This window comes from Meriones unguiculatus, chromosome 5 (assembly GCF_030254825.1).
Source record: "Meriones unguiculatus strain TT.TT164.6M chromosome 5, Bangor_MerUng_6.1, whole genome shotgun sequence".
Lineage (NCBI taxonomy): Eukaryota > Metazoa > Chordata > Mammalia > Rodentia > Muridae > Meriones > Meriones unguiculatus.
In genome coordinates, this window is record NC_083353.1 from 124,353,380 (window position 1) to 124,369,215 (window position 15,836).

Here is a 15,836-nt window from a genome sequence, read left to right on the forward strand (position 1 = left end):
CCAGAGGAATTTTAAAATGGTCATAGAGAATCTTTAACCAGTAAGTGATCAGATTTCATTCAGAAAATTACAAGCTTAATCAAGACATTTCTCATGGCAAACTATAATGTACACAGCACAAGAAAACTTTTCTTTACACTGATGAACACATAAAGAAAATGTTTTCCTCTTTAATTTCTTTGTATTTGCACGACCTTTGTGGGTTTAGGCGCACTACATAAACTTGGAACCCAGAAGGGGGTATCTGCTCTCTTCTAATCCATCCACATACTACAAACTCTTGAGATGTAGTCTTTTCTTATTTAATTATTTTTATTTCAGTTAATTACAGTTTATTCACTTTGTAACCCCCTGTACCTCCCTCCCTCCTTCCTCTCAATCCCACCCTCCCTCTCCCCACCCTTGTCCCTCTCCCAGTCCACTGAAAAGGGAGGTCCTCCTCACCTTCCCTCTGACCCTAGCCTATCAGGTCTCATCAGGACTGGCTGCATTGTCTTCCTCTGTGGCCTGGTAAGGCTGCTCCCCCCTTCCCCTCAGGAGGAGGTGATCAAAGAGCAGGCCAATCAGTTCATGTCAGAGACAGTCCCTGTCCCCATTATTATGGAACCCACTTGGACACTACACTGCCATGGGCTACATCTGTGCAGGGGTTCCAGGCCATCTCTATGAATAGTCCTTGGATGGAGTATTGATTTCAGAAAAGACCTTTGTGCCCAGAATTTTAGGATCTCTCACTGTCTTTGTAGAGCTCCTGTCCTCTCCAGGTCTTACTATATCCACTTGTTTCATAAGATTCCCTGTACTCTGCCCAAAGTTTGGCTATAAGCCTCAACATCTGCCTCAAGACTCTGCAGGGTAACACTTTTCAGAAACCCTCTGTGGTAGGCTCCTGTCCTGGTCCCTGCTTTCTCCCTCCTCAGATGTCCATCCTCTTTGCCTTTCTGAATGGGGATTGAGCATCTTAGCCAGAGTCCTCCTTCCTGATTAGCTTCTTTAGGTGTACAGATTTTATTTCTTTTGTCCTATATTATATATCCAGTATCCACTTATGAGTGAGTATATACCCTGTGTGTCTTTCTGCTTCTGGGATACCTCACTCAGGATGATCTTTTCTAGTTCCCACCATTTACCTGCAAATTTCAATATTTCCTTGTTTTTTTATTGCTGAGTTATATTCCACTGTGTATAACTCAGCAATAAAAAGCAATTCCTGTATCCATTCCTCAACTGAGGGGCATCTGGGCTGTTTCCAGCTTATGGCTATTACAAATAAACCTGCTACAAACATGGTTGAGCAGATGTCCTTGTTGTATACTTGAGCATCCTTTGGATATATGCCTAGAAGTGGTATAGCTGGATTTTGAAAAAGCGCTATTCATAATTATCTGAGAAAGCACCAGATTGATTTCCAAAGTGGTTGTACAAGGTTACATTCCCACCAGCAGTGGAGGAGGGTTCCCCTTTCTCCACATCCTCTCCAGCATGTGTTGTCGCTTGAGTTATTCATCTTAGCCATTCTGATGGGTGTAAGGTGAAATCTCAGGGTCGTTTTGATTTGCGTTTTCCTGATGACTATGGAACATTTCTTTAAGTGTTTCTCTGCCATTTGATATTCCTCTACAGAGAACTCTCTGTTTAACTTTGCACCTCATTTTTTAATTGGATTACTTGATTTGTTGCTGTTTAACTTCTTGAGTTCTTTATATATACTGGATATTAGCCCTTTGTCAGATATAGGATTGGTGAATATTCTTTCCCAAACTGCAGGCAGTTGTTTTGTTTTGATGACAGTGTCCTTTGCTTTATAGAAGCTTTTCAGTTTCATGAGGTCCCATTTATTGATTGTTGCTCTTAGAGCCTGTACTGTTGGTGTTCTGTTCAGGAAGTTGTCTCCTGTGCCAAAGAGTTCAAGGCTCTTCCTCACTTTTTCTTCTAACCAATTTAATATGTCTGGTTTTATGTTGAGGTCTTTGATCCATTTGGACTTTAGTTTTGTGCAGGGTGATAAGTATGGATCTATTTGCATTTTTCTACATTTAGACATCCTGTTAGACCAGCACCATTTGTTGAGGATGCTATCTTTTTTCCATTGTATGGTTTTGGCATCTTTGTCAAAAATCAGGTGTGCATAGGTGTTTGGGTTTATTTCTGGGTCTTTTATTCTGATCCATTGATCCACCATTCTGTTTCTATGCCAGTACAATGTAGTTTTTATTACTGTTGCTCTATACAGCTTGAGATCAGGGATGGAGATACCTCCAGAAGATCTTTTATTGTAGAGGATTGTTTTAGCAAATCTGAGTTTCTTGTTATGCCATATGAAGTTGAAAATTTTTCTTTCAAGGTCTGTACAGAATTGCATTGGTAATTTGATGGGAATTGCATTGAATCTGTAGATGTAGTCTTTAAGCATCAGTCAAGGATATGATATAGCCAGTTTTAGTGAATAAGAGGAATCCTTAGAAAGTGCAATAGACTCTACATCTCTTTTTACATTTTCTTCAGAAAAAAATAGGTCTAAACTTGTAATTGATCATTATAATAGAAGTTGACTCAAGATTGACAATGATATAAAAATAAAAAGCAAATAGAAAATCTGCCAAATCTTTTTGACCAGATTTTAAGTGTAATGTGTTAAAAAGCATGTAATGAAAACAACAATAAGCAAAAACTCCTATTTAAATGGTTTGACTTTAATGTTGAATGGTAGGATGATAGAACACTCTACACTAAGGAATTAATAAGGGCGGAAAAGAGAAAGAATCACATGAAAGATGAAAGTAGTAAGATTTGAAAATGTGGTGGGTCTGTAGGATGGCAGAAGAGGTAATCTAGGTTGCTGCAGACTGATCAGTTCAGTTAATCCCTGAACCCTGAACTCACTGGGTAGAAGAAGAGGACCAAATCCAACAAGTTGCCCTCAGTCTTTCACAGGTGTACACATGAGGAATAATTAAATAAAAGCTACTTGGCTATTGTTAATGTTTGTAACTGTATTTCTTAAATTTCTTGGAAGTAATCAAATGATTTATATCATGTAAGAGACACAGATATGTTAATGACAGTAATCTGTGATATCATATGCTATGTTGCAGGAATCCATGCCCCCTTCCTTTCACTGGTGTCTTTTTTTTTCCATGTAGATATTGTTTTTATAAGATTCTCTGCTTAACAATACCTGCTGGAGAGGATGTGGAAAAAGGGGAACGCTCCTCCACTGCTTGTGGAAATGTAAAGTTATACAACCACTTTGGAAATCTGGTGCTTTCTCAGAAAATTAGGAAAAACACTACCTATAGATACACTTACACCACTCGTGGACATATACCCAAAATATGTTCATGTATACAAGAAGGACATTTGTTCAACCATGTTCATAGCAGCTTTATAACATCCAGAAACTGGAAACAACCCAGATATCCCTCAACTGAGGAATGGTTACAGAAATTGTGGTACATTTACACAATGGAATACTACTCAGCAATTAAAAACAAGGAAATCATGAAATTTTTCAGGCAAATGATGGGAACTAGAAAAGATTATCCTGAGTACAGTATCCCAGAAGAAGAAAGACACACATGGTGTATACTCACATATAAGTTCATACTAGACATATAATATAGGATAAACATACTAAAATGTGTACACCTAAGGAAGCTAAGCAAGAAGGAGGACCCTGGGTAAGATGATCAATCCTCACTCAGAAAGGCAAATGCGATAGACATTGGAAGAAGGAGAGATCAGGGAACAGGACAGGAGCCTACCATAGAGGGCATCAAAAAGACTTTGCCCAGCAGGGTATTGAAGCAGATGTTGAGACTCACTGGTGTCTTAGAGCCTTGCTTTTTTGACCAAATATCTGGCCAGAAGCAGCTTAAGGATGAAGGGTTTTCTCTGGCCTTCCATCTGAGGGAATTGTCCACCAGAGCATGGATGACTTGGATGTGGGACCAGCTTGAACTGGGGTAGACAACTGTGGAGGACAAGTGGTTGCCATGCACCTGCTGTCAAGAGGCAGATGGAAATGAATGCTGCAGCTCAACTACCTTCCTCCTTTTGCCATTTATTTAGTACTGAACTCCAGGCCATGGAGCAGCTGCTTTCCACATTCAAAATGAATCTTTGATCCTGGAAATACTTTCCTAGACCTTCCAAAAAGGCATGGCTCTTGGGTTATGTAAATCTAGTCCAGTTATCCAAACACTGTGAAAGCCATCACAACCTGAAATGGAAACTAAATGGGCAATTATTGCCCCTAACCACCTTACAAAAAAAAAATAATAATAATAATAAAAAGCATTCTCTCAGCTTGTGACTCATGGTAAGTAATTTATAGAACACTGAAATAGTCTATTTTGAATGAATGTATTATATAAAGTTTACCAATCTTTCCAGATAAAGCTTTTGTTTGTCTAGTAAAGGTCTGTCCTCATGTTGCTAGATATAGTATATCTATGTAAGCTCCAATGATTCTCTAGTTAGTTCACATCATGTGTGTGTGTATATACATATATATTTGTATATGTATATATTTCTTTGTAGTTAGATAGACAGATAAAAGAGGAAAGTGGTTTAAAGTGTTATAAAAATCTTGAATTATAAGATTAGCAAATTACACCACCGACTTACACTCCTCAAAGCACTAATTTTTATATTTGCCATAAATATGAATTCTTGTAGAGTAAAAAGCAGATTTTTTTTAAAAAAAGTCATAGTAGAATTGAATAATCAGTGTTACACTCCACTCTTCTCCACAGGAATTATGCATTTATTATAAATATGCTGCTCTATTTTGAGCCATATTTGGAATCACTCTTGAGATTTTGTAGTAAAAAATTGCTCTTTAACTAGTCAAATGAGAAATCCTACCTCACTGTGTTCTGATTAAACCACACAGTACAGAAAGCAAAATCGGTCTCACGATGCTCTCTCTCTCTCTCAATCTTCATGGTCAGTACTGGTTATAGGAAGTTTATCAGTGTTTCACAAACATTTAAAACACTCAAGAGATTAAAGTTCATGTCTGTTGAAGATATCGTTGATAGGCAAACAAATTAGTAAGATCCTGAATATGTTGAAAATAGCTATTTTTTTCTTCCAAAGCTAATTCTCTTTTTTGTTTCTTTTTAAGAGACTAGTTCGTTGCTTATTCAATAGTGAAAGTGTTTGTGTGCATGCTTATGTGTGTAAGCATGTGTTTGTGTACATATGTGTGTTTGTTGTGTGCATGCACATTCCTTTGGGTTTTTGTGTGCCTGTGTATGTGCATGTGTGTGTCTTTGTGTGTCTGCATGTGTGTGCTTCATGCATGTATGTGTGTGTGTGTGTTGGTGTGTGCAAGTGTGTGTGCATATATGTGTGTGTGTATGTGTGTGCATCTGTGTGTGTGCTTGTGTGTGTGTGTTGTATACATGTGTGAATAACATGGTTCAGGTTTAGAGGTCCTGGGGATCAAGCTCAGGTGGTGAGGGTAGCAGCACACACTTCTCCCTGCTCAGCCATCCTACCAGCCTTAATTCTAACAGTTTCACTGACAAAGTTTGTCCTTAGTAGAGTCTATTTGCAATCTCTGGACTTTGCTAACTAGTGTTGGATGAGAACCATTTGCAAAAATGATTCCTAATTATGTTTGTTCAAAAGATATCACATAGCTTTTATAGCTACACTGTGGAAATAAAACAACTACTCTCCTAAAAAATGGATGCAGTGAGTATGTCCTTCTATCAAAAGGAAGTAATTGTGCTCCATAGCAAACAAGCACACTTGTGAGGAGCCCATTTGTTTGTCAGTTTTATTACACACCAGAACTGGAGTTGAAGAGAGCTTGGAGATCAGTTAGTCTACCCCACTTACTGTTTCAGAGGAGAGGAAAACTAGGCACATAGCAATGGGGGACATGAGGTACTCTCCAAGCTTGTCCAAGCCCTGGATTAGCATTTTGATCCCTTGATCATGAATCTAAAAGTCTTCCTTTTATGTCACTCTGCATCCCAGAAGGATCTATTTCATATGAGCATTACATAATCCAAGGCAAAATTTAAATGTACAGTTATAGAATATGTTGATGTGTCTTTTGTGGACTTTACAAGGATAGCTCAGAGCTGTTAACTTTGTTTCCCTTGCCAGAACATGATAATTTTTAAACTCACATGGGCGAGATTCAGGAATGTGGATGGCTTCAGAGAAAGTCCCTTTCCCTCTCTGTCAGTCTCTGCTATTTTCACGAACATGATTTCACTAACTTTGAGCTGTGAAGGCAGGCAGAGGATTCATTACCCACTTTATTTACTGTTTTTCACCTTGATGCTAACACTTGCTGAGTGCTTTAGATTTAGCCACTACTTTATTCAGGTTTCTGGGGGATTAGCCTTACTCCCACCCCCACCTCACCTCCCACCACAGGAAAAAAATGCTTGCTTTGTATTTTCTAGTTGGCCACTTTGCCACAAAGCCCTGTTTAAAATGGTGAAAGTCATGAGCACTGACACAGACCATTCAGGTTGCTATAACAAAATACCACAGACTGGATGATTTGTAAACAACAAGAGTTTATTTCTCACAGCCAGGGAGGCTGAGAATTCCAAAGTCCATGTGTCAGACAAATTGGCACTGTCTTCACAGTTGGTTACATCTTGCTTTTTCCCCACAGGTAGACAACAGACAAATTCTTCAGTCCTCTTTTGCAAAGACACAGACAGACCTTATTTACAAGAGCACATGTTAGGAATTAGTAACCTCCCCAAAGAGTTTAAGTTTTTGCCCTGTTATATTGGAAGTTGAATTTCCAGGTTCGATTTAAAAAATATTTATTTTTTTATAATTTTTATGTTAGATATTTGTCTGGGTTTATGTGCAGGTTTTTGCATGTTAGTGCAGGTTTCCACTGTGGCCAGAGGTGTTGCACACTCTAGCGCAGGAGATACAGGGGTTGTGATTCACCCAGTATGGGTGCAAAGCACCCAAATTCAGGGCCTTTACAAGAAAGGGTGTTAGCCACTAAGCCTCTCCATCCATTAGCATATGAGTTATTTTTGTTGAGTCAAAAACATTCTGATTAGAGCAAATAAGAACAAATTAAGACTCTCTCTTGTTTTAAATATGTTAAAAAAATCTTACTTCTTGACTAAGCATATTTCTAAATCTCATTCCAGTATTTCATTTCTACATTTTTGAATTTCACTTTACTTAATATAATGGTTTGGAGTAACATTCTTGCTTTTATTATAATTTTCTAACTTTAAGATTTCAAAAGAAGTCATGATGTCCGCGATAACACATGCTGGAGAGGTTGTGGAGAAAGGGGAACCCTGCTCCACTGCTGGTGGGAATGTAAACTGGTACAACCACTCTGGAAAGCTATCTGGCGTTTTCTAAGACAAATAGGAATAGTGCTTCCTACAGACCCAGCTATACCACTGCTAGGTATATACCCAAAGTTTGTTCAAGTACACAAAAAGGACACTTGCTCAACCATGTTTATAGCAGCTCTATTTGTAATAGCCAGAACCTGGAAACAACCCAGATGTCCATCAACGGTGGAATGGGTACAGAAATTGTGGTATTTTTATACAATGGAATACTACTCAGCAATCAAAAAGGAGGAAATCATGAAATTTGCAGGCAAATGGTGGGATCTAGAAAAGATCATTCTGAGTGAAATATCCCAGAAGGAGAAAGACAAACATGGGATATACTCACTTATATAGACCTATAAGATATGATAAACATAATGAAATCTATACACCTAAAAAAGATAATCAATTGAGCGGACATGGGGTAAGATGATCAATCCTCATTTAGAAAGACAGATGGGATGTGCATTGAACGTATGACAGGAGTCTACCGAGCGCATCTGAAAGACTCTAACTAGCAGTGTTTTCAAAGCAAAGACTCATGACCAAACCTTTGGCAGAGTACAGGGAATCATAAGAAAGAAGGGGAGTTAGTCTGATGGGGAAAGGATAGGAGCTCCACAAGGACCAAATATATCTGGGCACAGGGTCTTTTCTGAGACTGACATTCAACCAAGGACCATGTATGGACATAACCTAGAACCTCCACTCAGATGTAGCCTGTGGTAGCTCAGTAACCAATTGGTTTCCCAAAGTGAGGGGAACAGGGACTATTTCTAACAGGAACTCGATGACTGGCTCTTTGGTCTCCCCACCCCCGAAGGGAAGAGCAGTCCTGTTAGGCCACAGAGGAGGGCTTTGCAGCCAGTCCTGAAGATACCTGATAAAACAGGATCAGATGAATGGGGAGGAGGTCCCCCCCATCAGTGGACTTGGAAAGGGGCACGGTGGAGATGAGGGAGGGAGGGAGGGAGGGACTGGGAGGGAATGAGGGATCGGGACACGGCTGGGATACAGAGTTAATAAAATGTAACTGATAAAAATAAAATAAAATAAAATAAAAAAAAAGGAAAAAAAAAAAAATAAAAAAAAAAAAAAAAAAAAAAAAAAAAAAAAAAAAGATTTCAAAAGAATACCTTTGTAAAAGACCATGGTCTCCCTTCCATCCTCGGGTACATTATCTCTGGCCAAAAACTGACACTGAGAAATTGAAGATGATAGCTGAGCAGGAGACCAAGTGTTACTTCATGATGACCCAACTATCATCTTTTAAAGAGACCCCTGTGTGCAGAAAAGGGTAGCTGAAGGGAGTACAGACTCCAATTATTTTCATTCAATAATAATAAAACTCGCAGGAAAACATCCTCTAATAAAGACAAGATATCTGCTGTTGGTGTTGAATGAGGAGACCAGATTGCAGTGGGCTGGAGGAGTGGGCTGCGGAGAAATGGGGCTATTAAGCATTGGATGTATGGGGACATCTGTCAGGAAGGGAAGAGGAGAAGACACATTTCTAGTTGGAGACAAATGTGCTATTCACAGAGAGAAAAAAGTAAGATTAGTGGGCCTGAAAAAGTAACTATAAAAGTAGAACAAAGCTGTTGTGAAGCCGGGTCTACGGAGAGTGGGAGGCAGATACAAGTGGGTTATGGCACTGAATGTTATCATATTACATTATATACATGGATGAAATGCTCAAAGAATAAACAGACATACAATATACAGTATACAACTTCCTAGACATACAAACGCCAGAGGATAGAGGGATTAGCTGATTTTAGCATGTCACAATTTGAAGGTGAAACTTTCCCCACAGGCTCCTATGTTTAAGGCCTGGTCTCCATCTTGTGGCACTAGTGTAGAAGGTTATGAAACCTCCAGGAGGGAGAACCTGGCTAGAGGAAGCACATTATTAGGGGCCTTTCCTGAGGTTTTAGTTTCTCTGTTTGTCCTGACTACAGGAGCGATGTGACAAACTATTTCACAAAAGACATACAGAATCATCTAAAGATCTAATGGTTCATTCTGGCCCAGTGTTAATTGGCAAATTAGTGTCACTGAGTTAGACATTTTGTCATGCCAACAAATACAGTAGCCAGTATGCATGCCTGGCACATGACAGCCTCACATAGTAGGAACAGAGGAGCCTTCTTCATAATGTGAAATTAAAGCCTGGGAATCTAGGCACTGGCCAACACTATGGAAGTAATGGGCAGGAATCTGACCCAAGTCTTTCTTATATTTAAAAGCAGAACTGAATGCATATGAAACTTGGTACATACGACAGAAGAGAGGTAAAGTAGAAATCTGACAGTTGGCAACTGAGTTTAGAGGGTTTTCTTAATTATCAGCAATGAAAGCTGGATGACGTGTTGTGCCTTTGGGGGTCGGAACACCTGTTTTGACTGCGCTGCTATTATTCTATTGGAACTGCAGACCTTCCTTGGAAGCTTATAACTTCTTACATACGGTTGTAGAGAACGCGGATGGCTTTTGAAGCTCTACTTTGACGATGAACAGCAGAAAATAGTAATAGCTGGGGACATCACCTGATCTTTTTATGACACAAACTTTGTTGGCCCTCTTTGATCCTGGAGGTCCGACAGGCATTTTCACTTTGCCTCTCAGTTTACATTTCCTAAGCGTGGTCTCCTTGATTGCCAATATTACAAAATGGCCTTCTCACTAATGTTTCCCATTTGGTACGTAAGGAGATACAAACGTGGAGAGGTTGAAATACATTAGTGTCCACTTAGGCATTTGGTCTCTGAGGCTAAGCTTTAGAATATGCACGGGAAACATGAAGCACAATATTTGATTAAATGGCTTCCATTGGCATTTACCAGCATATAAACTACAGAAACAAATGCAGTGTTTCACCCCTGCAGAAATCATTCTGATAGCACACAAATAAGGGAACAGCTTTCTATGAAATCCAACAGATAACAAGGTTAGATGCCATACATAAAATATATATTATACCTTTAAAAAAATCAATCCTGGACTCCTAGCTCACAATAGTGCCTCTTTCCGCTACTGCAGCAGGGGGATGCTCTGGTATTATATCACACAATGTTTAGTGAGCACAAGTAACCGAATGCAATATATTTACTGACAAGAGTGCCAAGGCATTTTTAAGGCACAGTATTGATTTACTTTTTTAAAAATCAAAGTGACAGCAAAAGGGGGGAGAAAGATCACATGATTCTGGGAAGATATGGGGAGATTTAAAAGGGGGCAAACACAAATCCATTAGTTTTAAAATGGGTCAAAAGACAAATCAGAAAAGCTGTAGACTAGTGAATCAGGGATTCAACATCTATTATAGAGAAAATACAAGCTATCCTGAAAGGGAGATGATAGCAGGGAAGAAGTCAGAAAAGAAAACCAAGTAAGAAAAGCTCTGTGAATCTCCTCTGGTGATCACAGAGACTGAACTTTTCTCCACAAAAATAAATTATGGCTCTTGGTGTTTTATGTTTAGAAGATCTACACACTTTAATTTATTAGCTGTGTTAGAGTATTTATGAAAATGTTATAATAATTTGCCAATCATTGAAAAGTCTATAAAGCCAGATCCTGTTTAGTCTTCCATTTTCTCAGTCACCCTGTGTGGTTCAGAGAACACACTTGGCCTGGGTTTGCTGTTTTCTGCAAGCTCTCCTCTCAGGTTGGCATAAACAGAACAATAAACCTGAAACAGCTTGCAGCTTACTGTAGCAATGCTCAAAAGAGCTTGGTTATATCCAACCCATGGCATCCTGGGACAAGTTAGTATGTATTACAAGCTAAAGAGAAATGGGAGTAGGGCACTGAAACTGAAATGAGTGAGTCAGTCCTGGAGATAGCGGGATGGGACAGAGTGCTGATTTCTACCTCATTAAGCTCAACCTCCATCCACTGGCTATACCTGGGGTCCTCCGCTGTCTCCATCACCACCCATGTCACTTTTCCTAGTCCATGAATTGCCTGAGCATTTTAAACCTGGCATACTAAAATAGAAAGAACCTTTCTCTATATTTCCTAACCATACCCATTTATTTTTATGAACATCCCCCAATTCCCAGACATAGGAGAAGTCTATTCCACCATTTTCTCTTTTCTCAAGCTTAGGTTTTTCTCATTTGGGATTTTCAGTTTTGTCAGTGTTTTTGCCCAGACTCTGTAACCAGAGTTTCATTGCCTTATAGCACTCAAAAGCAGTATTTTCTGGTGTGCCAAGACCACCTGCTTCTCAAAGTACTCCCTCCCATCCCAGTACCTTCTTAGACATTCTAAATCAGAGGCTCTGGAAACGCAGCCCTAAAGTCTGTGTGTTTAATAAGATCCCTGGGTGACTTTTGAAAGCGTTCAAGGTAATATCCATAAAGACAAGTACATCGTTCACAGCAATCCAGTGTGCTGAGCTTTCACAATCTAATTTCGCTCTAGTAACCAGCTTTTTGAACAGGAAACAGATCTGTCTACTACCTCTTGAGTAACACTTTTACTTTTGCACCAAGAATACTCACTAGCTCCATCCTATAATAACAACAAATAACCCCCACCTGATCTTGTAATTTATAGGCATCGAAAAAAACAATATATACTAGTTGGTGACTGAATTTCTTTTTCTGGATGTTTTGTGTGTGTGTGCATGCCTGCATGCATAAGTGTGTATATGAGTTTGTGTGTGTATGTGTGTTTGTGTGTGTGTGTGTGCTGGGAGCATGTGTTTGTGTGTGTTGGTATTCTTGTAAAGCATTGCAACCTGTTCACTCTCAAGGTTAATTACTACTCTTCTGTGACCATGCTATGATTTTCACATGCATTCAACTACTGATGCACAGTGGCTTAATTTCATGTGTGAGACTATTTCGGAGAATACTACCATGAATGTTCTAGTCCATTGCTTTGGATATCTGCATAGCTTTGTTTCTGTTTTGACCATTGAGCTACAATTTGCAGCTCCCAAAGGCAAAAAGCTAAGGAAGCTCATTGAAGGCTTAGCAGTGGGTCCATAGAGCAAATTGTAATCTAATTTTATCGTGCTGCATTATGGGTGGGCAAGAAGGTCATTAGGAGTTAGGGTGGCCAGATCTTAGACATTATGCTTGATTATTTATATTTGAAAGAGACAATAGCTTAGCTATTCAGAATAAGACAACAACCGAAAGCCTTCAGATCCCACAGAGACAAGGAAAAAAACAACCTCAGCTTTGCATCAATGCTCTTTTTTATTGAAAGTACTCTCTTCTCTTCTCTCATACAATACACTCAGACCACAGCTTTCCCTCCCTTCACTCCTCCTGGTTCCCCTGTACTTCCTTCTCCCCGAGATCCACTTACCGTCCATTTCCCTTCCTACCCAACTCATTTATTTATTGTTTTATTATTGAAAATTTTTTTTCATACAATATGCTCTGATCATGGTTGTTTCCTTTCTTCTAACTTTAAGACCGTCCCTACCACTGAACTCTTGCCTTTTTTTTTTTTCCTCTCTTTAGAAAACAAGCAGGTAAACCAAAAACTCAAACAAACCAGGATTAAAAAACAAAACAAAACAAAGAGAAAGTACAAGAAAACACACACACACACACACACACAAACAAGCAAACCCTGTAAAAACACAAAGCTGCAACATAACATAAAGCAAAAGACCAGTAAGACAAAAATTTCCCAAACAAACGATATGAAAACAAAAAGCACAAAAATACCTTTGAGTTCGTTTTGAGCTGGCAACCTATGTCAGGGCACAGGACCTGCTCTTAAATGTAGTACATATACCCAGTGAAACTACAGTAGAAAAAAAAAAAAGTTCTTTGTTTTATTTTGTTATTGTTTTTCAAGCAGGTTCAGTTGGGGATAGCTTCTTGGTTAAGGATGAGAGCTCATGTCCACATGCCTGGCTTCAGCTTACACAGGGTTTTGCTTGCTGCAGAGCCCCTGAGATGTCCTATGTCTGTCGGTCCTGATATTTCTGGAAGTCGCTTTATGCTGTCATCCATCCATTCTAACTCTTACATTCTTCTTGAATTCTCTTTTTCATGGTTTCCTGAAAGGAAAGGAGAGGAACGCTGAAAACTATAGAGCCTGAAGTCTTATTTACAGCAGGAGACAATTGCAGGAGATTACAAGTAGGAAAGGAAGAAGTCAAAGTACCTTTACTTGCAGATGATAAAATATTTTGCATAAAAGAACCTAAAAACTCCACCAGGACAATTCTAAAGACAACAAACACTTTCAACAAAGTAGCAGGATACACAATTAACACATAAAAATCAACAGCCTTCATTTATACAACTGACAAACAGACTGAGAAAGAAATCAGGGAGACAATACCTTTCACAATTGCTTCAAAAACTTTTGAGATAACAGTAATGAAGTGAGTAAAAGACTTGTATGATACAAACTTTACTGAAGAATGAAAAAGGACCAGAAGAAGGCTTCCACCTTACCCAGATTGCTGGCTGAGGCTGTGGGATTGGCAAAAGATTTACACCTGCTTCATGAGGGCAGAGGAGTAACTTAAACTCACAGTTGCCTCTCCTGATTTAAGAAAATAAGGTAAGCTCCCAAGAATAAGGCATGAATGAGGAAGAACCGTCCCTAAACTTACCTCAGCTAAAGGAAACAAGGGGTGTTTTTGAGACTGATACTCCAAACAAATGCATGGAGATAGCCTAGAACCCCTGTACAGATGTAGCCCACGGCAGCTCAGTATCCAAGTGGGTGCCCTAGTAAGGGGAACAGGGACTGTCTCTGACATGAATTCAGTGGCCTGCTTTTTGATCACCTTTCCCTGAGAGGGGAGCAGCCTTTCCAGGTCACAGAGGAAGACAATGCAGCCATTCCTGATGAGACCTGATAAGGCTAGGATCATATGGAAGTTGATGAGGACCTCCCCTATCAGTGAACTTTGGGAGGGGCATGGATGGAGGAGAAAGAGGGAGGGTGAGTTGGGAGGGGCTTAGGGAAGGGGCTCCAGGTGAGATACAAAGTGAATAAACTGTAATTAATTAAAAAAAAAAAAACATTTTCCACAATGAAGACTAAAATTGGGGGGGGGGGGCACTGACTATGCAAATATTCAGCATTTGCTGACTGTACCAAACCACTTCCCAAACACATTAGGGTGATTTGTATCAATTACGCCAGGGTCATAAAGGGTCAATGGCTCCACATCTTTAACCAAATGTGACAAGTTGTCTTTTCCTCTGTCTCATTTTGCTTTTTTTTTTTTTTTTTTAGGGGAACTCTGGCTCATGTCATTGAAGTTAATTCTGGCTTTTAAATCTTCATCTCTCTGTTTCCACCTCTGGACCCTTAGGATTTCAGGCACCATACTTGGCTGTCTTTCACTTTTTACACATAAATTTTAAAGTTTACTGCTGTGCGATCATATTCGGTGTGTGTGTTCCAGGGCTTATGATGTTTCACACGCACTCATATGAGTGCAGGCATGTCGGGTGGCATGAACAGACATGGAAAGATGAGAGGGCAGACTAGGCGGTCCCTTCTCCCCGTCCACCCTGTTTGACATAGCCTCATTTGTTACTGATCTGGGCTGCATGCACTTAATTCAAGCAGTGCTCCCATCTGCAGCTCGTCTTCCTGGATGGCCACTAGAATCAGAGGCATGTACTTCTGCGCAAGGCTGTGGTAACAGGACTTTGAACTCAGGCCTTCGGCAGCACCTTGCCTACTAGATCACTTAATTTTTATCCATTCTGGTGGATATAAGGGTGAACCATAGCTGCCTAATTTTAATTTCCTAATTATGTTGCCATGATGGGCTTTGAAGTTTTTGTAAAGACTCCTGTCAGCCTTGGAGTTGTTTCTTTAATGCACTAATGTAATGATTGATTTTTAACTGACCATATAAGTACAGACCACACTTGCATTACTAAATTATTTATATCAAACATTTTTATTTAACCATTGAATTATTTTTCCTGACATTTGAATGTTGTTTCATCAATAACATTGTGAGATTATTCTTTAGTTTCCCTTTAAATTTTCTTTTTTATCTATTTATGCATCAAATTGAAAAATTATGTAGAAATATTCACATATTCACAAAGGATTCTTGAAAACCAGACAAGCCTAATTGTCTCTGTATTGTTCCAACCTTAAAATTTCTACTGCAATGAACTCACGTCTATTATGTTCTAAATTTGAAGGGGTAATTTTTCACTTTGCTTTTTTATTTTTTTTTCTGCTGATGTTAATGATTCTTTTTCTTTATGTTCCTCTTGGTTAGATATTCCCTTTATTTACTTATTTTGTGGCTTCCTTTTCTCTCTTCTTCTCTTTGTGTATATGTATAGTGTGTGAGTGTTTCCGTGTGTGTGTGTGTAAAAAAAGAATGTCTTATTCATTCTGCTTGGTCAGCTGGCCAGTGAGCTTCCTTGTCTCCATATCCCCATCAATAGAGTTGTAAATACATCAGTGCGCCCAGCTTTTATATGAATGACAGGATTTGAACTCAGGCTCTCATGCTTT

The 15,836-nt window shown here is 39.2% G+C and overlaps 1 pseudogene; it reads left to right on the top strand.

The window, feature by feature from the left end:
- LOC132654317 (large ribosomal subunit protein eL42-like) overlaps window positions 1-15,836 on the top strand; it is a 182,518-nt pseudogene that overhangs the window by 75,763 nt on the left and 90,919 nt on the right.